The sequence below is a fragment of the Aedes aegypti genome, chromosome 3 (genome assembly GCF_002204515.2).
Source record: "Aedes aegypti strain LVP_AGWG chromosome 3, AaegL5.0 Primary Assembly, whole genome shotgun sequence".
Taxonomy (NCBI): domain Eukaryota; kingdom Metazoa; phylum Arthropoda; class Insecta; order Diptera; family Culicidae; genus Aedes; species Aedes aegypti.
The window spans coordinates 398,790,938-398,814,416 of record NC_035109.1 but is presented as its reverse complement, the minus strand read 5'-3'; positions in this window follow the sequence as shown (position 1 = coordinate 398,814,416).

Here is a 23,479-nt window from a genome sequence, read left to right as displayed (position 1 = left end):
CAGATTGGGTTCTCTTTTTTTTAATGATTTGAGTAAGGTGGGGCAAAAGTTCGACCTTAGTGGTATAATCAAAGTTTCCAGGAAAATAATAGCAGATGAAACAAAACAAATACCATACATCGAACCTTCAACATATTGGCTATAATTTTGCTGAATAAACTTGTGTTAAAATGTTTACCCATTTTTAGTTATAACAGTTCAAAATTGATTGTCTTAAACAAACTTTTGCCCCACCGGTGGGGCAAAAGTTCGAATCTAGTGTGGGGCAAAAGTTCGTTGACTAAAAGACAAAATATCAATGCTTTTATGACAGGCATACTTTATACCAGCCGTTAACTTATGTTTGCCGAAAAATACACACTAAATTTTCATCAAAAAATGCCCAAAACAAGGTTAATTGTAATACACCCAAAAAATAGCAGTTTTTCGCAAAACTAAGTGGAAATGTAAAATTTTGGTGACATTTTTCGCACGATCAGGCAAATTTCGCTAAATTTGAAGACAATAGAGTAAAGTGGGGCAAAAGTTCGAGTGGGGTAAAAGTTTCTTTTTAAGATTTCTAGCTCAATTCAAAACAAATCTCGTAAATGTCATGGTGGTTCGAATGCTATTTAAGTAAGAGACTTTCAGTCCAAATATCATAAAAATCGATTGAGATTTGGAACAGTTATGGCTATTTGTTGTTTTTCGACGTGAATATTGTAATTTTTGGTCGAACTTTCGTAGCATGGAACCAATTGAAGATAAAATCTTTTTCAATATTTTATGTAAGGGCGTTTCTAGGCCTATCATAAGGTTGCTTTGAGGTGTATTAGTTTTTGCATAAATGCTTGTAAACAATTTTTGGCCCATAGCGGGGCAAAAGTTCGAATCAGCGGGGCAAAAGTTCGACCCATGTATAAAATCACGGAAAAATTTGCAAATTGCCTAAAATCCACATATTATCTTCAAATTTAGCAAAATTTGTCTGATCGTGTAATAACTGTCACCAAAATTTTACATTTCCACTTAGTTTTGCGAAAAACTGCTATTTTTGAGTATATTACAATTAACCCGGACTTGGGCAATTTTTTGCTGAAAATTTAGTGTGTATTTTTCGTCAAACTTAAGTTTACGGCTGGTGTAAAGTATGCCTGTCATAAAAGGATCGATATTTTGTGTTTTAGCCAGCGAACTTTTGCCCCACACTAGATTCGAACTCTTGCCCCACCGGTGGGGCAAAAGTTCGAATAAGACAATCAATTTTGAATCTGTTATAACTAAAAATGGGTAAATATTATGACACAAGTTTGTTCAGCAAAATTATAGCCAATATGGTGAAGGTTAACTGTGTGGTATTTGTTTTGTTTTAACTGCTATTGTTTTCCTGGAAACTTTGATTATACCACTAAGGTCGAGCTTTTGCCCCACCTTACTCTATGTAGATTTCAGGATATTTGAAATTTTTCCCGTGGATTTATACATAGGTCGAACTTTTGCCCCGCAGATTCGAACTTTTGCCCCGCTATGGGCAAAAAATTGATTCCAACTATTTATGCAAAAACTTATACACGTCAAAGCATCCTACTGATAGGCCTAAAAACGCCCTTACATAAAATATTGAAAAATATTTTATCTTCATTTGGTTCTATGCACCGAAAGTTTGACCAAATATTACAATAATTAGAGTAATGTGCGGCAAAAGTTCGAGTGGGTAAGAGTTTCTTTTTAAGATTTCTAGCTCAATTCAAAACAAATCTTATAAATGTCATTGTAGTTCAAATGCTATTCAAGTAAGACATTTTTACTCCAAATATCATAAAAATCGGTTGAGATTTGTAAAAGTTATGGCTATTTGTTGTTTTTCGACGTGAATATTGTAATTTTTGGTCAAACTTTCGTTGAATGGAACCAATTGAAGATAAAATCTTTTTCAATATGTTATGTAAGGGCGTTTCTAGGCCTATCATAAGGTTGCTTAGAAGTGTATTAGTTTTTGCATAAATGCTTGAAAACAATTTTTGGCCCATAGTGGGGCAAAAGTTCGAATCAGCGGGGCAAAAATTCGACCTATGTATAAAATCACGGAAAAAATTAAAAATTGCCTCAAATACACATATTATCTTCAAATTTAGTTATATTTGTCTGATCGTCTGAATACTGTCACCAAAATTTTACATTCCCACTTAGTTTTGCGAATAACTGCTATTTTTGAGTATATTATAATTAACCCTGCTTTGGGCAATTTTTTGATGAAAATTTAGTGTGTATTTTTCGGCAAACTTAAGTTTACGGCTGGTGTAAAGTATGCCTGTCATAAAAGGATCGATATTTTGGGTTTTAGCCAGCGAACTTTTGCCCCACACTAGATTCGAACTTTTGCCTCACCGGTGGGGCAAAAGTTCGAATAAGACAATCAATTTTGAAACTGTTATAACTAAAAATGGGTAAATATTTTGACACAAGTTTGTTCAGCAAAATTATAGCCAATATGTTGAAGGTTCACTGTTTGGTATTTGTTTTGTTTTAACTGCTATTGTTTTCCTGGAAACTTTGATAATACCACTAAGGTCGAACTTTTGCCCCACCTTACTCTACGTCGAAAAACAACAAATAGCTATAACTTTTCCAAATCTCAATCGATTTTTATGATATTTGGAGTGAAAGTTTCTTACTTGAATAGCATTTGAACCACCATGACATTTCTTAGTTTTGATTTGATTTGAGCTAGAAATCTTAAAAAGAAACTCTTGCTCCACTAGAACTTTTGCCCCACTTTACTCTACTTGGACTGGACAAAATCCAAGTAAATCATTTATTCCATTTTTGATCTCTTCAGGTGACTGATAGTCACTTGAGAGACCTTTCAAGTCGACTTGGAACAATCGTTCAATAGTATCCACATAATTAAAAAAATGTGTGCTTCTTCTCTTTAAGATGTTTGAGAAGAAGTTCGCGATCTTTAAGTGTTTCCATCAAAACCACCAGTCTCCTTTTTGCGATTTGAAAGAAACATTGATTCCCATAATGGAGTTCAACATCTGCCTTAATTCTCCAAATTCGGAAAAACCGACCTCGAGGGGCGGCATTCTTTGTTTCTCCACTCGAATCAAAAAGCCTAGGGTAGAGAACGCTTCGATTTGATGTTCGTATCGATGCAATTATCAACATTAACCATTTCACTTTTGGAAGAAAGCGCGCATTCCGGAGAAACGTCCTTTGTACCATGCTTGCCACGTTTGATGACAGTTTAGAAACCCAATTTTTTAGAAGGAAGTTGTGATTTTAGAGATTCACGCTTCCTTTTTTTCGTGATTGCAACCATGCTTAGTGAATAAAAGAAGAGAGCTCCTCAGAGGATTTTTTCCAAGATGGTGTTCAAGAAGGATTACCACCGCTAGCTTTCTTAAACGGGTCCAACGAAAAATCTAAGGCAGGGGTCCAAAAAAAAAAGATCGAAGAAAGAGCAATAGGTAGAACAAAGTAGCACTGGAAAGTACTGTCTTATTATTTGAGTAAAGTTTTAAAAACTTTCGAGAGCAGAACGAGGGTACGATCATCTGCTCTTAAGAGCCTCAACATAAAGTGGTTAAAATATTCAACAGCTTCCAGAGCAGGATACCTGACAATATCTTGTTGAGGGATACTCTGAGAAAATTTCCAATTTACTCCTGGGAACATCCTTGACGAATTGCTGGCGAGATTTTCACTAGGATGTTCTCAAGTATGGGAACATATATTGTTCCTATCACTGTTAATTTATCTTTGCAGGAGTTATGCTGAAAGCTACTAAGCTCACATTTTGTGATAATTATTCTCGAGAGCGCATCTTCATGTTGAGGTTCAGACAACATGATCGAAAAAAATCCCCAATGTCATATTGAATCATAGAGGTGCCCAAATAATTCTTCGCCTTCTTGGCATAACATAACTTGTTGCTATTTTTATCTTTCATTGATGTTTTTATTCTACTCTAGGAATTATACTTTTCAGGTTCATGATTCAATTATTGATGGATTTATACACCCATACTTGCATAGTCGACGTAAGTGTGACTAATATGACCAAAATGATTTTTTTCATTGATATGCATTCTTTACCTAATAATACACTAGTTGGACCTGCTAACAGCGTTTATTTGTTCTGAAATATTTGAACTATAAAAAGAAAACGGATTGAAATATGCACATACACCAACTTATTTGAAGATACACCCGGTTTGCAGAGTGTTAATTCAATGTTTAGTGTATAAACCAGGTTGCTAGAACAGTGACAAGGTGTTCACACCAATTCATCCATATAATCGCTCGTCAAACGTACTGATTGGATGGATTAAACGACGTATGCGTTCGTAGATGGAAAAAATAAGTAATAAATCCCAGTCAACCTTTGAAATCTGTGTGTGCGTTGAATTCTGTTTGATTGCTGGCTGCGTTTCTTCCGATATTATCCGCTATTTTTTAATGTTTACTGTTGTGAATATTATTAAGATCGTGAGTTAATTGCGAGTCGCTAAAAGTCTTAACGTTTCTCGGTGAAAAACTCAATTTCAAAAATATCATGCTAGTAAGATGACCGAAATCATTTCGTCAAGTTGCGAAGACATAGTGAAATGCAAAAAAAAAAAAATGCGCTATTTGTATCTCCACTAAGTTCGGACTGTATGTTGAGTGTGCTGGACCATGTAGCAAATCTTTTCATATCGCTTGTGCTGGTATGTGTAGAGATGATCAACGAGCTTTATCGAGAGGCATGATATGGCTGTGTGGTGAATGTTTACCAGAGTATACCGAATGGAAGAATTCCCAGAAAAAATCACTGATCACAAATGATTCGATCCATACTGAATTAGCTGACCTAAAGATACAAGTATCATCTATTGTGGATGCGTATCGTTCCAAACGACACATTTTTGTCAAGCATGTCAACGATGCCTACCTCTCCGTCCGTCTCATCTGCTAAGCCGCCAAATGGATCAAATGAATGCTCCGGAAATGTTGTAGAAAGTGAGCGAAATTATCAAACCGAGAGTCTACAAGCCACACCTGATGATCATTGTTTTTCGTCGTTGCTCACAAATATTTATAACGCCGTGTCTGTGCACGATATTGAAACAACGGTTTGTCAATGTTTAGGTGCTCCCGTCGAAGACTATATAAACGTAGTAAATTTAGTGTAGAATAGAATGAATTGCAGTCTATTGGATTATATTTCCTTTAAAGTTGTTTTGAAATGGAGATGGAAAGATCTTGCTCTGTATGCATCAACTTGGCCTAGTAGGATTAGGTTCCGCGAATTCTGCCATCGTCAACGCAATGTTTGGAAACCGTAGTTTGCTGAAATAATGCTCTAGTTGTTTATTATTTTTATTCCATTTGTTATGTATTTGTTTTGTACTTAATGATGAATTTGTGTACGCAACCTTGTCATGTATTTAAGTTAAAGTAAACAGATGTCCCAAACAGTCTATGCAACCTTTCATGGTTGAATATGTGGAATAAATAAATAAAATAAATGAATTTCAATCTTCAGCAAATGTACAGATTATTTGACCAGAGTAGTTGAAATATTCAAGAATGCAGCTGGGAGTACAAAGACTCATTTTCTAAGTAAAAATAGTACTGGTGGTTACGTTGACCATGCAAACATGGACAGTACAAGTGATAACAGCAGAAATCTTGCATTGTCTCTGGTGGAAAGCAAGTGCAATTTTAAGCTACAGTATATCTGTTGAATTATCCTGAGTCTTCGCAAAGTTTACAATAACATTGATTTTAAGAATATCCCTCTTAAGGGGTTTTCGAGGTGTTCGAAGATCCTCAAAGACAGTCACAGCTTCAAAAAGGTTGGAAACCACTGAATAAGTGCATCAGAAATTCCTCAAGATTTTTATTTTGGATTGTTAAATCGATTTTCTGGGAATTTTTCTAGATATATGTTCGAAAACTTGAAGAACTCGTAGTAAGAGTTAAATTTACCCGCGCTTACTATCTCATTTTTGAATAAGCATCATATAAACCTTTGCCATGTATCCAAGGGCTGAAAATCTCCTGAATAAAGATAATAATTAAAATGATTACCTTTATCATGAGGCTCGCAACATAATTTTCTGACCAATTAAAAACAACTATAATAAATAAAACATATGTAATCACTTCCAAAAAAACTTCTCAAGAATTTTAGTTAAGAGCTTAAAGGAGTTCTTTAGAAATTTTCCAAGGGTTTCACAACACTTTTTTTGACTTTGTTGTTTGTGCGGACACTAAAACAAAACTGTACAGTCCAGGGTTTGACTACTGGGTCTTCACTCCTATTGCTCTGACTTACTGCATTAGTATACTCTGTGTTATTCAAGGTCATTCAAGTGTTCATTGTAGTGATGCTTCCACCTATCGATAACTTTCATCTGTCAAGATGTTCCCATAGCGTTCCCTGCACATCTCAGCTCATTGTAATATCTGTTTGATGACGAAAATTTCCACTTAATATGCTCTATAGAAGTTGAACTCAATCCAACTCTTTTTTTTTTATTTGTGGCGATATAGTATGAAAAAAACTTGCTGTGTAAATCAAAGTTCAAAATGTGCAGACGATATCATCGTGGATGTCGGTTGAAAAAAAAAATAACAATTCAGAAAAGACATGTTGTAGTAATTGTGAATCATACAGTAATCCATCCGTTTTTGTTCCGGTACTCCGTCTTGCTTGAAATACGATATTTTACATTTATTGTGTATACTATGCCTTACAATGAATGAAACCTATCTCATATTGTAGGTTGTACATTAAAACCAATGTCTCATAGGAACGAGTCTTGGTTGAATGGAGATAAACCTTTCGTAACGAGAAGCGAAGATATTCCCACAACCCGAGGATTGGAAAAACCCTCATCCACACATTCGGTGTTTATGAATATTTGCAAAACCAAATAAAAATGAAGAGTAACAACACTGTTCCTCGCTAGTGGTGCTTGCGACACCCACAGAGCAGTGATTCCATACTCGATATTTATTCCAAATGGCAGAACCCCGTCAGGAGGACAGATCCCAGAGTCAGAACTACCATAAAACATTATCATAATAATTTTATCACAAAATGATGTTTTCGCCGTCAGCTACAAACATGTTTATATTTGTTTATTCGCCCAGTTCTCTGTCTGTGGCTGACTTGCTTTGGATACACAGAGGCAGTTCTCGGTGTCGTGTCCTTGTCCGTATGTGCCACGTGTGCAGAGCGTTGCCGTATCGGAATGTGGTTTTCCGAGTTCTCGTCGGAGAAAAGTACTTCATCACAACTAAGTACTGGCAGCTACTACTGCTACGGAGAAAGCAATGCCTATTTGGCCTCCGGTGACTGTGACACCGAGGTGTATTCTTTTCCTGGCATGTGTTGTGTATCTTGCCGAGGAGGTCGAGAGCGCAACTGACGGTATACACAAATGAAGGTATGGCTGATGGCGATATCGTTTGTGTGTTTTAGCATGTGACACCCGTGTGACGTTCTCTGATACTGTCTATTAGTTGGAGCAATCGGAGGTGACTGTTTGGTGTATAAACTTTGCACGATATCTTGCTAACGAGAATTATGCTAGCCATCAGGAATGGTGGTAATTTCTCTTTGTGGGCTCTGAAGGATGATTTCAGAATTTAAATGGGAATATCCTAGAAGACTGTGGGAATTTTTGGCCCAAGACTGAGTTATTTTTCTCCAAAAGAGGATTTTTCCAAAATATTTGATTTCAAAATGTGTTCCAAGAAACTTGGAGAAATTGATTTTAGTTAAGTTGGTTGTGTTAAAAGAACATAAATATACCTCCCAGACGACTTGATAATTTCTTCGGAAGATGTCTGATAATTTTCTTTTTCGCGGTCTGAAGCCATTCTCTTCAATGTCAGAAAACATCCTGCTTACTAAACTTAAGACTCAGGAATACTTTATCTTGAAAGGCAGGAAGACTTCTTTTTGGAAGTCAGGAAGACTTCTTCCTGAAATACAGGAAGACAGCTTTCTTGAAGTCAGGCCTTCTTCTTCCTGGAAGTTAGAAATACTAATTCCTGGGAGTAAGGAGGACTTTTTTCTGGAAGTCAGGAAGACTACTCCCTGAAAGTCAGTAAGACTATTTCTTGGAAGTCAAAAATACTTCTTTCTGAAAGTCAGCAATACTTCTTCCGGAATGGCTTAAGCTTCTTCCTGGAAGTCAGGAAAACTTCATCCTGGAAATCAGAATGTTTCTTTCTGGAACTCAGGAAGACTTTTTCATGGAAGTTAGGAGAACTTCTTCCTGGAAGTTAGGAAGACTTCTTCCTGAAAGTCAGGAAGAGTTCTTAAAGTAAATCAGAAAGATTTCGTCCTGGAATTCACAAAGACTTCCTCTGTAAGTCAAAAATACTTCTTTCTGGAAGTCAGGAAGACTTCTCTTGGAAGTCAGGAGTACTTTTTTTTTCTGGAAATCAGGAAGACTTCTTCCTGGAAGTCAGAAGTACTTCTTCCTGAAAGTCAGGAAGACTTTTTCTGGAAGTCAGGAGTACTTTATTTTTCTGGAAGTCAGGAAGACTTCTTCCTGGAAGTTAGCAATACTTCTTCCTGAAAGTCAGGAAGATTCTTCCTGGATGTTAGGTAGACTTCTTCTTGGAAGTCAGCAATGCTTTTACCTGGAAGTCAGAAGAATTTATCTTGGAAGTCAGGAAGACTTCTTCCTGGAAGTACTGAAGACTTCTTAGGAAGAATTCCAGCCTGGAAGTCAGGAGGAGTTCTTCCTGGAGTCAGCAGGACTGCTTCCTGAAAGTCTGAAAGACTTCTTCCTGAATGGTTCGAACTTTTTCCTAGAAGTCAGGAAGACTTCTTTCTGGAAATCAGGAAGACTTCTTCCTGAATGGCTAGAACTTTTTCCTGGAAGATTTCTTCGTGGAAGTCAGGAAGGCTTCCTCTGGAAGTTAGATGTACTTTTTTCTGGAAGTCAGGAAGACTTCTTCCTGAATGGTTGAAAATTTTTCCTGGAGGTAAGGAGTACTTCTTCCTTAAAGTCAGAAGGACTTCTTCCTGGAAGACTGAAAGACTTCATCCTGGAAGTCAGGAATGCTTCTTCCTGGAAGTCAAAAAACTTCTTTCAGGAAGTCAGAAAGACCTCTTCTTGGAAGTCAGAAAGTTTTTTTTCCAGGTCGTTAGGAAGACTTCTTTCTGAAAGTCAGGAAGACTTCTTTCTGGAAGTCAGGAAGACTTCTTCCTGGAAGTCAGGAAGACTTCTATCTGGAAGACAGAAAGACTTCGTCCTGGCAGTCAGGAAGACTTCCTCTGGAAGTCAAGAATCCTTCTTTTTGGAAGTCAGGAGTACTTTTTTCTGGAAGTCTGGAAGACTTTTTCCTGCAAGTCAGGAAGACTTCTTCTTGGAAGTCAGGAAGACTTCTTACTGGATGCTAGGTAGACTTCTTCCTGGAAGTCCGGAAGATTTCTTCCTGGAAGTCAGGAAAATTTATTTCTGGCAATTAGGAATACTTCTATCTGGAAGTCAGAAAGACTTTTTCGTGGAAGTCAGGAAGACTTGTTCCTGGATGTCAGCAGTATCAATATATTTTTATTAAAGCTTCTGTAAAGCTTGGAGAACTTACAAATATTTGAAGAAGTTTATTGAGTATTTTAAAACTCATATAATGTTGGATAATGTATCCCTTAAATTCAAAACCATTTACAGCTAGATATATTCCATGCCTTTACTTTAGCAGTAATTGATCCCAAGAAATTCTCCGAACTGCGGAAATGTAGTTGTTACCATAAATCGGTGTCAAGGGGATATTCAAGCGTCTGCCGCATGCAGACACAGTGCTGAACAAAATATGTAACACAATCCGGTGCTGCATCCCAACCGGTCGATTTGGAGCAACACCAGACACGCTGACTATATGCCAACTGCACCCGCGTTGTCGTCCATTGTCGTGAACATGCGGAATCCTCCTTCCATCCACACGAGAACCGCACGAGGAAGGTGTCAAGGAACTGCATCTCGTGCCAGCCTCAACGAACCTCTCCATCCTCGTGAGCCGAATCGGAACTCGTTCACTGTAGGTTTTCATTCACCCGGAAGAAGTGTGGCGCTGGGAAAGTAAGTGAAAAGGCGCCCGGCCAGAAAGCAATAAATATTTCGTCAGTGACAGTGCGGTGTCTCGTGCCTGCTGCTTTCTGACTGCTAGTTCTTACGACTAGTTCTTCGCTGCTTCAAAACCCCACCCAGGATCTCCCAGAATTCAAACAACGAGCGCAACAATGTGCCGTGCGTGTCAGCATGGTGGATAAATTTGTAGCGCAAAATAAACGCAAAAGTAGTACAATGTTTTTCTCGAAGGAAACGCACACATACACAAGACCACCAGAGGACCAAGAAATGGTGTAATTGCAGTGCTAGCAGAAGGTCCTGACGATCACTGGAAGGCACCCGAAAAACGTCTTGGTGGGTGTTGGTGATGGGGTCGATGAAGGCGCAGTGGTTTGCATGAATGGATTACTTGGAATTAACCAACAGTTTACAAACACGATCCAGACACTGTGCAGCAGCATCTTTTGCCATGGCTGCTGGCTAGCCGGAGAACGTTCTTTGTTTCCGAAAGGGATATTGTTGCAAAGTTAAATTCCGTGCGATGCTTTTCTCCTGGCAATATCACCATAATGGCATTGGCTTCTTTGGATTTGGGGATGAGCTGACGTGTGATTGCGGATAATGATTTGGTAAAGATTGCAAGAATGGAACGAACTGTTTGCATTAAATCCAGCTATAATTTCACTTTGAAAAGTTTGTAGAATTTGTAAATATTTAAAAATGTTTGATGTTATGAGAGCTGAATAATTGTAAAAACCTTTAAAATTTATATAATACAGCAAAAAATAATATTCTTAAGGTAATATATTAGAACCGAAGAGTTAAATGTTAGGATTAATAGCAAGCTATAAACTTGACGTATGAGGCTGAAGACAAGCATCTAAATGTTAGCAGTTTGGAATCAGTAAAAATAATCTTAGAATTAATAAGTTAGAAGTTAGTAGAAAAAAGATAGAAGTTAGAAGTTAGAAGTAAGAAGTATGAAATTAGAAGTAAGAAGTTAGAAGTTGGATGTTGGATGTTAGAAGTTAGAAGTTAGAAGTAAGAAGTTAGAAGTGGGAAGCAAGAAGTTAGTAGTTAAAGTTAGAAGTTAGAAGTCAGAAGTCAGAAGTCAGAAGTCAGAAGTTAGAAGTTCGAAATTAGATGTTAGAAGTTGGAAGTTAGAAGTTAGAAGTTAGAAGTTCAAAAATAGAAGTTAGAACTTGGAAGTTAGAAGTTAGAAATTAGAAGTAAGAAGTTAAAAGTTAGAAATTAGAAGTTAGAAGTTAGAAGTAAGATGTTAGAAATTAGAAGTTAGAAGTTAGAAATTAGAAGATAGAAGTTAGAAGTTAGAAGTTAGATATTAGAAGTTAGAAGTTAGAAGTTAGAAGTAAAACGTTAGAAGTTAGAAGTTAGAAGTTAGAAGTTAGAAGTTAGAAATTAGAAGTTAGAAGTTAGAAGTAAGAAGTTAGAAATTAGAAGTTAGAAGTTATAAGTAAGAAATTAGAAGTTAAAAGTTAGAAGTTTGAAGTATGAAGTTAGAAGTTGGAAGTTATAAGTAGAATGTTAGAAGTAAGAAGCAAGAAGTTAGAAGAAAGAAATTAGAAGTTAGAAGTTAGAAGTTAGAAGTAAAACGTTAGAAGTTAAAAGTTAGAAGTTAGAAGTTAGAAGTTAGAAGTTAGAAATTAGAAGTTAGAAGTTAGAAGTAAAACGTTAGAAGTTAGAAGTTAGAAGTTAGAAGTTAGAAGTTAGAAGTTAGAAATTAGAAGTTAGAAGTTAGAAGTTAGAAGTAAGAAGTTAGAAATTAGAAGTTAGAAGTTATAAGTAAGAAATTAGAAGTTAAAAGTTAGAAGTTTGAAGTATGAAGTTAGAAGTTGGAAGTTATAAGTAGAAAGTTAGAAGTAAGAAGCAAGAAGTTAGAAGAAAGAAATTAGAAGTTAGAAGTTAGAAGTTAGAAGTAAAACGTTAGAAGTTAGAAGTTAGAAGTTAGAAGTTAGAAGTTAGAAGTTAGAAATTAGAAGTTAGAAGTTAGAAGTTAGAAGTAAAACGTTAGAAGTTAGAAGTTAGAAGTTAGAAGTTAGAAGTTAGAAATTAGAAGTTAGAAGTAAGATGTTAGAAGTTAGAAGTTATAAGTAGAAAGTTAGAAGTAAGAAGCAAGAAGTTAGAAGAAAGAAATTAGAAGTTAGAAGTTAGAAGTTAGAAGTAAAACGTTAGAAGTTAAAAGTTAGAAGTTAGAAGTTAGAAGTTAGAAGTTAGAAATTAGAAGTTAGAAGTTAGAAGTAAAACGTTAGAAGTTAGAAGTTAGAAGTTAGAAGTTAGAAGTTAGAAGTTAGAAGTTAGAAGTTAGAAGTTAGAAGTTAGAAATTAGAAGTTACAAGTTAGAAGTTAGAAGTAAGAAGTTAGAAATTAGAAGTTAGAAGTTATAAGTAAGAAATTAGAAGTTAAAAGTTAGAAGTTTGAAGTATGAAGTTAGAAGTTGGAAGTTATAAGTAGAAAGTTAGAAGTAAGAAGCAAGAAGTTAGAAGAAAGAAATTAGAAGTTAGAAGTTAGAAGTTAGAAGTAAAACGTTAGAAGTTAGAAGTTAGAAATTAGAAGTTAGAAGTTAGAAGTTAGAAGTAAAACGTTAGAAGTTAGAAGTTAGAAGTAAAACGTTAGAAGTTAGAAGTTAGAAGTTATAAGTAAGAAATTAGAAGTTAAAAGTTAGAAGTTTGAAGTATGAAGTTAGAAGTTGGAAGTTATAAGTAGAAAGTTAGAAGTAAGAAGCAAGAAGTTAGAAGAAAGAAATTAGAAGTTAGAAGTTAGAAGTTAGAAGTAAAACGTTAGAAGTTAAAAGTTAGAAGTTAGAAGTTAGAAGTTAGAAGTTAGAAATTAGAAGTTAGAAGTTAGAAGTAAAACGTTAGAAGTTAGAAGTTAGAAGTTAGAAGTTAGAAGTTAGAAGTTAGAAATTAGAAGTTGGAAGTTAGAAGTTAGAAGTTAGAAGTAAGAAGTTAGAAATTAGAAGTTAGAAGTTATAAGTAAGAAATTAGAAGTTAAAAGTTAGAAGTTTGAAGTATGAAGTTAGAAGTTGGAAGTTATAAGTAGAAAGTTAGAAGTAAGAAGCAAGAAGTTAGAAGAAAGAAATTAGAAGTTAGAAGTTAGAAGTTAGAAGTAAAACGTTAGAAGTTAGAAGTTAGAAGTTAGAAGTTAGAAGTTAGAAGTTAGAAGTTAGAAGTTAGAAATTAGAAGTTAGAAGTTAGAAGTTAGAGGTAAAACGTTAGAAGTTAGAAGTTAGAAGTTAGAAATTAGAAGTTAGAAGTTAGAAGTAAGATGTTAGAAGTTAGAAGTTAGAAGTTAGAAATTAGAAGTTAGAAGTTAGAAGTTAGAAGTAAAACGTTAGAAGTTAGAAGTTAGAAGTTAGAAGTTAGAAGTTAGAAGTTGGAAGTTAGAAGTTAGAAGTTAGAAGTTAGAAGTTCAAAAATAGAAGTTAGAACTTGGAAGTTAGAAGTTAGAAATTAGAAGTAAGAAGTTAAAAGTTAGAAATTAGAAGTTAGAAGTTAGAAGTAAGATGTTAGAAATTAGAAGTTAGAAGTTAGAAATTAGAAGTTAGAAATTAGAAGTTAGAAGTAAGAAGTTTGAAATTAGAAGTTAGAAGTTATAAGTAAGAAATTAGAAGTTAAAAGTTAGAAGTTTGAAGTATGAAGTTAGAAGTTGGAAGTTATAAGTAGAAAGTTAGAAGTAAGAAGCAAGAAGTTAGAAGAAAGAAATTAGAAGTTAGAAGTTAGAAGTTAGAAGTAAAACGTTAGAAGTTAGAAGTTAGAAGTTAGAAGTTAGAAGTTAGAAGTTAGAAATTAGAAGTTAGAAGTTAGAAGTTAGAAGTAAAACGTTAGAAGTTAGAAGTTAGAAGTTAGAAGTTAGAAGTTAGAAATTAGAAGTTAGAAGTTAGAAGTAAGATGTTAGAAGTTAGAAGTTAGAAGTTAGAAATTAGAAGTTAGAAGTTAGAAGTTAGAAGTAAAACGTTAGAAGTTAGAAGTTAGAAGTTAGAAGTTAGAAGTTAGAAGTTCAAAAATAGAAGTTAGAACTTGGAAGTTAGAATTTAGAAATTAGAAGTAAGAAGTTAAAAGTTAGAAATTAGAAGTTAGAAGTTAGAAGTAAGATGTTAGAAATTAGAAGTTAGAAGTTAGAAATTAGAAGTTAGAAATTAGAAGTTAGAAGTAAGAAGTTTGAAATTAGAAGTTAGAAGTTATAAGTAAGAAATTAGAAGTTAAAAGTTAGAAGTTTGAAGTATGAAGTTAGAAGTTGGAAGTTATAAGTAGAAAGTTAGAAGTAAGAAGCAAGAAGTTAGAAGAAAGAAATTAGAAGTTAGAAGTTAGAAGTTAGAAGTAAAACGTTAGAAGTTAGAAGTTAGAAGTTAGAAGTTAGAAGTTAGAAGTTAGAAATTAGAAGTTAGAAGTTAGAAGTAAGATGTTAGAAGTTAGAAGTTAGAAGTTAGAAATTAGAAGTTAGAAGTTAGAAGTTAGAAGTAAAACGTTAGAAGTTAGAAGTTAGAAGTTAGAAGTTAGAAGTTAGAAATTAGAAGTTAGAAGTTAGAAGTTAGAAGTAAAACGTTAGAAGTTAGAAGTTAGAAGTTAGAAGTTAGAAGTTAGAAATTAGAAGTTAGAAGTAAGAAGTTAGAAATTAGAAGTTAGAAGTTATAAGTAAGAAATTAGAAGTTAAAAGTTAGAAGTTTGAAGTATGAAGTTAGAAGTTGGAAGTTATAAGCAAGAAGTTAGAAGAAAGAAATTAGAAGTTTGAAGTAGGAAGTTGGAAGTAGAGCTGTGCGCCGATATATTTTTGATCGGCTGTGGTGTCAGGGTATTTTTTCACTGGCGAAGGCGGCGTCATCGGCGTCACGCCAGTCACAAGTACCGGCGCGGCACCGGCGGCGTACTTTGGCGTGGATGAGATTAAATATACTGTTTTTGTAAATATGACTAAGGCAATAAAAACTAAAATTTCTCAAATCGCTTTTTGTCATAAAAACAGTTATCATTTCTATTGAAAAATGCTTCAAAAATTACACAGATTCAAAATACTGTCCTGTTTTGATTATATAATATAATTCGTAAGAATCCATGGAGGATTTTTTGGTAGCCTTACTATGATCATTCTAACAAAACATAACAGGAATTCTTGAAAAAGCTCTGAAGCTTATAAAACTGTAGAAATAATTAACGAAAATTTTCTTGGAAAAGTCATGGAAAAACCAAGAGATATCTTCGCTGGAATAATTTTAGGAATTTTTCCAGAAATCTGTGGATAATTTGCTACAGAAATTTTTTTAAGTACAGCTGAAGGAATGTCGGCGGTGCTATAGAAAACAGAACAGTCCTATAAAGTTCAAGAATGTTTGAAGAATTACCCGATGAAATCCATAATGAAATTCAAGAAGAACCTAGAAAAAACTCTAGCAGGAATACCGGGGTCACTCATTAATTACGTAAAAGTGTATGAAAACAGAGGGGATGTGCAAGGAAGGAATTTTTATAAACCATTTCAAGAAATAATTAATGGATCTCTTTCAATGAACTGGTGGATTTAATCATGGAATAATCTATGAAGCATTTCATAAAGTGATCTTTGAAAAAAATGTCGGAAATTTTTTTTCGGAAAAGTTCTGAATGAATCTAATAAGGAATTTCTCAAAAAATCATAGTGTGATAGTTTTGGAGCAATTCTTTATAAAATCCTTGGTGGATTTGATGACCAATCTCTCGGTTGAGTACTTAAGCAATTGCATGGAGTTCATACAGAAAAAAAACTTGTAGAAATTTCTGATAACGTTCCTCAAGGAATTCCTTTTCCAAATAAATTATTAGGGTAATTTTCTAAGAACATAAGAATTTCAGGAAAAATTCCTGATTAAATCCTTGGAATTATGTTGGAAGAAATTCTTATTTTTATTCGTAAAATGAATACAAGTTAAAACCATGGATAATTGTCAAAATTTCTGAAACAATCTCTGGAGGTTGTTAGATACTTGGATGAGAACATTAAATTCCTTGCAAATATTGAAGTACAAATTTAACCAGAAATTATTGGATGAATAGCTGGATAAATTCCGGGAATCGATTCCGGAAACTTCTCGGGCAGAACTCTCAATGAAAGCCGTAGAGGGTATCCTGGAGAAATTCTCAAAAATATCCTTTAAATAATAACTAAATTTTATTGAGATGGATAATTGTTTGGCGAGAAAATCCAAAGTTTGTGGCGTATTGCCGATCGGATTATGGCGCGCCGCCGATACCCCATTCGGCGTCAGCATGACGTAAGATGAATCAGCGGCGGCGGCGTTGCGTGGCGGCGTATATGGCTAGTTGAATGTTGGAACTTGTAACTTGGAAGTTGGAAGTGGAAGTTGGAAGTTGGAAGTTGGAAGTTGGAAGATGTAAGTTATAAATTGTAAGCTGTAAGTTGTACGTTAAAAATTGTCAGTTGGAACCTGGAACTTGGAATTGGAATTTGAAAGTTGTAAATTGTAAGTTGTAATTTGTAAGTTGTAAGTTATAAATTGTAAGAACTTGGAAACTTGGAACTTGGAACTTGGAACTTGGAACTTGGAACTTGGAAACTTGGAACTTGGAACTTGGAACTTGGAACTTGAACTTGGAACTTGGAACTTGGAACTTGGAACTTGGAACTTGGGAACTTGGAACTTGGAACTTGGAACTTGGAATTGGAACTTGGAACTTGGAACTTGGAACTTGGAACTTGGAACTTGGAACTTGGAACTTGGAACTTGGAACTTGGAACTTGGAACTTGGAACTTGGAACTTGGAACTTGGAACTTGGAACTTGGAACTTGGAACTTGGAACTTGGAACTTGGAACTTGGAACTTGGAACTTGGAACTTGGAACTTGGAACTTGGAACTTGGAACTTGGAACTTGGAACTTGGAACTTGGAACTTGGAACTTGGAACTTGGAACTTGGAACTTGGAACTTGGAACTTGGAACTTGGAACTTGGAACTTGGAACTTGGGAACTTGGAACTTGGAACTTGGAACTTGGAACTTGGAACTTGGAACTTGGAACTTGGAACTTGAACTTGGAACTTGGAACTTGGAACTTGGAACTTTGGAACTTGGAACTTGGAACTTGGAACTTGGAACTTGAACTTGGAACTTGGAACTTGGAACTTGGAACTTGGAACTTGGAACTTGGAACTTGGAACTTGGAACTTGGAACTTGGAACTTGAACTTGGAACTTGGAACTTGGAACTTGGAACTTGGAACTTGGAACTTGGAACTTGGAACTTGGAACTTGGAACTTGGAACTTGGAACTTGGAACTTGGAACTTGGAACTTGGAACTTGGAACTTGGAACTTGGAACTTGGAACTTGGAACTTGGAACTTGGAACTTGGAACTTGGAACTTGGAACTTGGAACTTGGAACTTGGAACTTGGAACTTGGAACTTGGAACTTGGAACTTGGAACTTGGAACTTGGAACTTGGAACTTGGAACTTGGAACTTGGAACTTGGAACTTGGAACTTGGAACTTGGAATTTGGAACTTGGAACTTGGAACTTGGAACTTGGAACTTGGAACTTGGAACTTGGAACTTGGAACTTGGAACTTGGAACTTGGAACTTGGAACTTGGAACTTGGAACTTGGAACTTGGAACTTGGAACTTGGAACTTGGAACTTGGAACTTGGAACTTGGAACTTGGAACTTGGAACTTGGAACTTGGAACTTGGAACTTGGAATTTGGAACTTGGAACTTGGAACTTGGAACTTGGAACTTGGAACTTGGAACTTGGAACTTGGAAGTGAGAAGTTTAAAATAAGGCGTTAGAAGTTGAAAGTAACAAGTCAAAGTTTTAAATTAGAATTTAGATGTTAGAAGTACGAAGCCAGAAGTCAGAAGTCAGAAGTTGAATGTTGGAAGATTGAAGTAAGAAGATGGAAATCAGAAGTAAGAAGTTGAAAGCTGGATGTTAGAAGTAGGAAGATAAAAGTTGGATGTTGGATGATGGATATTGAAAGTTAGAAGTTGGATGTTAAATGTTGGATGTTGGATTTTTGAATTGGGAAGTTGGAAATTAGATGTTAGAAGCTGGAAGTTGGAAGTTGGAAGTTTCAAGTTGGAAGTTGGAAGTTGCAAGTTGGTTGTTGGAAATTCGAAGTTAGAAGATGGAATTTATATGTTGGAAGATGGAAGTGGGAAGTCGGATGTTTCAAGTTGGACGTTGGAAGTTGTGAAGGAGAATATGGGGTCGTGACTGACTTTGATTTCAGGTTGGCCGATTGTGCTGCAGAACCGTTACCTGTTCTGTGGCGTAGTTGATTAACGCCCCCAGCCTAACGTATTGGGAGTCGTGGAATCGAAGCCCTCCAGAACGATTCCATTATATTTCACAATTTTACAACCCAATTTGTCCAAATTGACTTTTGTGTCTAAGAAAATCAGGTTTTTTTCAAAAGTGAGGGTTTGTCTGGAATAAGAGTTATGAACAAAACACACACTTCGATTTACTTAAATATATTCAAGTTGCATAAGCATCTTTACTCACCAGTCGAGGATGAAGTGTTTTCGAAGCTTGATAACGCTGAATAACCATACTATGATTAATTTTATATGCTCTTCAATGAAGCATACTTCACTGAGGCCTCAAGTATGAATTATAAGAGTCCACCATTTTTAAAAAAGTAAAGCAAGAAGCACGAAGCTTGAAGAAAAATCCTGAACTAAGCTAGAAAATAAAAATTTGTGATAGGGTGACTGAAATGGTTCTAGAATCTAGAGGATTAAGTCACGACTTTCGAAGCTAAATTAAAAATCTCAACACTAAAAGTGAAGTATTTATTTATGTTTATTAATTCAAAGAACAATACCATAAGTAAAAAAGATGGAAACTCGAAGAAAATTAGAAAAAAGAATCCTTATTGATAGGTAGAAATTGACGTAAATAATAAAAACTTGTGGCATAGTGCAAGAAACAGTTCGTAAAAAACACAAAAAAAATTAAAATATTTAGAAAAAATACAGATCACTAATAACACTAAAAATGTTTCTCAGAGAGCTAGAAGACTTCCTGCAAAAAAAGGCTACCGACGCAGTTTTGAGGACGACTTCCTCTACAGAAATGTCGAGGTTTTTTTTTTATTATTTTTGAGGGGGTTTTAACTCAAATGCGTAGTGTAAAGGACTTTTTCAAAGATTTTTGGAGTATATCTTTCCAAAAAAATTGAACAGTATCCGTGTAAACATTTGGAGAACTTCTTCACAGAAGTATAAAGGTCTTCTTTCTAGAAATTTAACTGATTTCCTATTAGAAGTTTGAAGGACTTTCTCACCAGGACTTCTTCGCCAGAAGTCTGAAGGACTTCCTACCATAGCTATGGGCTTCCTCTAAGTGTGGAGGAGAATTTGCCCTGAAGAAGATCCAAACCATAGGATCGAAACGTCGGCGATGAACAAATATTATCAACGTTATTGTTTGTGACTGCAAGCCAAAATTTAAAAAAAAGTTTTTTCACGAAGTGTGTAAGATTTGCTACTCAGAACTTGGAAGGCTTTCTCTTCAGAAGTCCTTCGTCTCTGAAAGTCTGAAGGATTCCTTCTCCAAAAGCAGGGATGGAGTGCGACTCAAATCTTTTTCGGTGTTACACGTGCTGCTGCAAGAAAGCACCTGAAATTCGAAGGAGACGTGCACGAATATTTTTTTTTCGGATTGCACCCTGGCAATGCTGACTCGCAATGTGCTTCGGGCTGCGTGGTATCGAGTTGTCTCATTTTCACTCTTTGCGTTTCGTACACTCGTAAAAATATCCCCTTGAATTCATTTCAATAATATGTGACTGTCAAAACTCTTAAACACGATGAACATAATTCATCACCACCTTTTGTTTCTGACTTTACCAAATATATTTAGATCCTTCTTAATTCTTACTTGGACGACTTCCTCAATAAATTTGAAGCATTTCCTCCCATAAACGTGGTGTACTTCCTTCCAGTAATGTAGAGAACTTCTTCCATAAAGTTCAGGTGAGCTTCTATCCATGAACTTTTGAAGATTTTCTACGCTCATGGGACTTGACATAAGTGTGGAAGACTGTCTTTCGAAATTTAGGAGAACTTCTTTCCATGAGTCTGAATGATTTCATCCCAGTCGTCTGTAAGACATCAAAAGTCCTCAATTTCTCCCAGAACTCTTGAAGGCTACCTACCAGCTCCCAGATGTGCGGAGAATTCTCAAAATTTTGTATTTTTGTTCTCCAGAAATGAGGAGGACTTCCTTCCCAAAAGTGTTAAGGACCTCTCATATGAAATCCGAAAGAGCTCCTCGTAGAAATTTTGAGAATATCCTTTGTTTGTTTGACAAACTGAAGTTTTAAGTATTTTCTCCCAGAAACATTTCTCAGAAGTTTTCTTCTTAGAAGGCAGGAACTTCTTTCTTAGGAGGCAGAGTACTGCATCCTAGATGGTGACAACGTTCTCCCAGAAGCTTGGTAAACATCCTTTCAGAAGCCTGGAAAACTTCCTTCACAGAAGCTCAAAGGACTTCCCCTACAGAAGTCTGGAGATCTTTTTTCACTGAAGTGTAAAGACTTCTATCTCAGAAGTGTGAAGGACTTTTTCGCCAGAAATGTGCATGACTATGTTTTGAGAGTTTTGGAATACTCGCTTTCCAGAGAACTTCTTCTCAAGTTTGAGGACTTCTTTTGTCAGGAATCTGGAATGCTTCTTTTCCAAACAATGTGGAGGATTTGATGCTCATAATTGTGGATGACTACCTTTTTGGAAGCCTGGAGGATTCTGTGTAACATTCTCCTCCCATTTTGAAGAAAACTCTTGATTTGAGTGTACTGATTTAAAGAAGCATGGAGGACATCTATATCTGAATAATCTCAAAGATTCTGGTAGATGTTTTAACAGCCTTCTACTAAAACTTTGAAGAAAAAAACATATCTTGAAATGAGAAGCTTTTTTTATAAAAGTTCGAAGAGTTTCCTCCTGTTAGTAAGGAGAACCTTTAGAGAACTGTTGTACTGAAATCAGAAGTGTTTGTGGTTTTTCGTCTGAAGGACTTGCTCGATTCATTTAAAATTTTTTTTTTTAGATTCTGGAGAACTTCCTCACGACTGGATCCTTGCCATCAGGAACTTGTAGAAAGAATGGAAGACTTCATTCAGCAACTCTTCAAACATAATCTAAACTCTGAAGATTTATATTTGTATGTCAAATCATTTTTGATTTATATCAAAACATATTCGAAATACCCACATCATATTTGTTATAGAAATCAAACATCGAACCTACAGAATCAACGAGGGTGCGTTCTTCACAACCACCTCCAACCAAATCTCCCAAGAGGCTAGTTTGTTTTCGATTAGTAACAGTAACCTTTCCCCACATCCAAACGCATACCGGGCCAGATGTTTGAGGTGAAATTCAAGAGGTTCACCGTGTTCCAACCTGGGGACCGACTTAACTCATATTCACAGCTCGCTGTCCTCCGCAAAAGGGTGATGATTGCCATAACAACTGTTCGATCTCTGGATGCTTCCCTTCTGTATGCAACTGGCAGCGACGTTAGAACTGGAATTCCTCCAGGGAAATCTTTGAATTGTTTGTCGCGTAACTTTCCGAAGACGACAACAACGTGCGATAGGGTTTATTTCCGAATGACTTAATAAACCACTAGGTGCCAGGCGAAACACACCCTTTCCCCTCTGATTCTGGTGTCGGTTTCACAGTGAGCGCTGCTTGCGGTGACGATGACTGGGGAAATAGAGCGAACTTGATCCGGTTGGGTTTTTGAATGTGCAACGGAAGCTTGTCGGGATGCATAACCTCTTCGTCGCACAGAGGTGTTAAGAGTACATTTGTATGGCCATAATTTCATGCATGAAAGAATGTACAAACGACTGGTCATCAGAAATGAGCTCGAAAATTTCTGTCTCTAATAGTATGATTTACGATGGTTCTAAATCAATGCTAATGGAGCTATAACCGTGTTTGTCCATATTTGGACATAAGAAGAGGCACCCAATAATTTTGGCCATGATTGAATAAAATTACTCTTGTGTGGCGTCGGCCAGCTTAAATTAAATTTTCTTTCAACGTAGCAAGCGTAGCGTTTATTTTTTGATGTTCGTGCAAGGGAAACGTTGGCAAAGATGGGGAAGAACCCAGAGGCAGGTAGGGCGAATATATTTTCGGTTTTAACGCGCTTCTGACAGTGCATTTGCGGGAGAAAATGCATCAGTGCAGCTCGGTGTGAAGCTTGGCCGAGAGTGAGCCGAGAATAGTTAGTGGCCAGGCTTCCCGAACGATATGCCATTTGGAGTGTTTTCCCACGCGGGTTTTCACTCTGATCCCGTGCATCACAGCAGGCTACGGTTTTCCATCCTTGTGATCTGTGGAGAAAGGCTTTTCTTTGGGGTGCTTTGATCATGATTTATCATCTGATTATTTTATGTTGCGTTATTGTTTTAATATGAATTATATTATAGAATTGAACGGACGAAATTTAAAATAAAACTTATTACACATTAGATCTGAGAACTGAGCATCCCTAAACATTCCAGTCAGTTCACTGTAATATAAATATAGGTGTTGTGGTGTACCCGTTTCTGAACTAGGATTAAGTCACCATATCGACATTCACAGCTAAATCTACGCATGGACATGAATACAATCTATTGTCCCACTTTGATTATTACCCTTTGAAGCAGACAATCTTAAATCTTATGGAAGAAATTCATAATTCTTGCATAAACTTTTGAACATCGCAAATTTTTATTTTGCCAAACACGACATAAATTTCATAATGAAACATTTCGAAACAATAAATTTTACTGAAATATGTTATTCCACAAATAAAATGGTGTTACCAAATTCAACAGATTTGCTCTAATTATGTTCAATGATTCATAACTTTGCCATTTCTATCGACATTGGAAATTCGCGATAGCTCAAAAGTTTCTGAATAAAAAGATGTGAGTTTCCAGATTTCAGGTCAATCAGAGCACTAAAAACCGACAGTCAAGCCTACAAATTTAAACATTTTGTATGGAAAATTGACCATCCTGTTCCTAGAAATCACTTTATCTATCCACGAATACTTAACCTCGTGGAAAATTATGGTAATTTCCGGGTGGCCTTCGTTAACCAGTCAAACGATGTAAATTGGCAGCAAACCACTAATTAGTATTTTCACATCAAGCGATGCGATATGATTATTTAATTAATTATTGAAAAACAATCCATATTTCCGGTGGAATGTGTGGTTAAAGTTGTGGGCCCAGTGGGCTGTTATTCTTCAATCTGATTCGGTCATTGTTTCAGGAAGCATTGAAGGCCGAATGCCTTCGCAGCAACCTTGTGAAAAAATACAACATCTTGGTTCAAACCAAAGATTCATTCGTCAACATCTTTTATTGCATTTAAGAAATGGTTTGAATAGGTT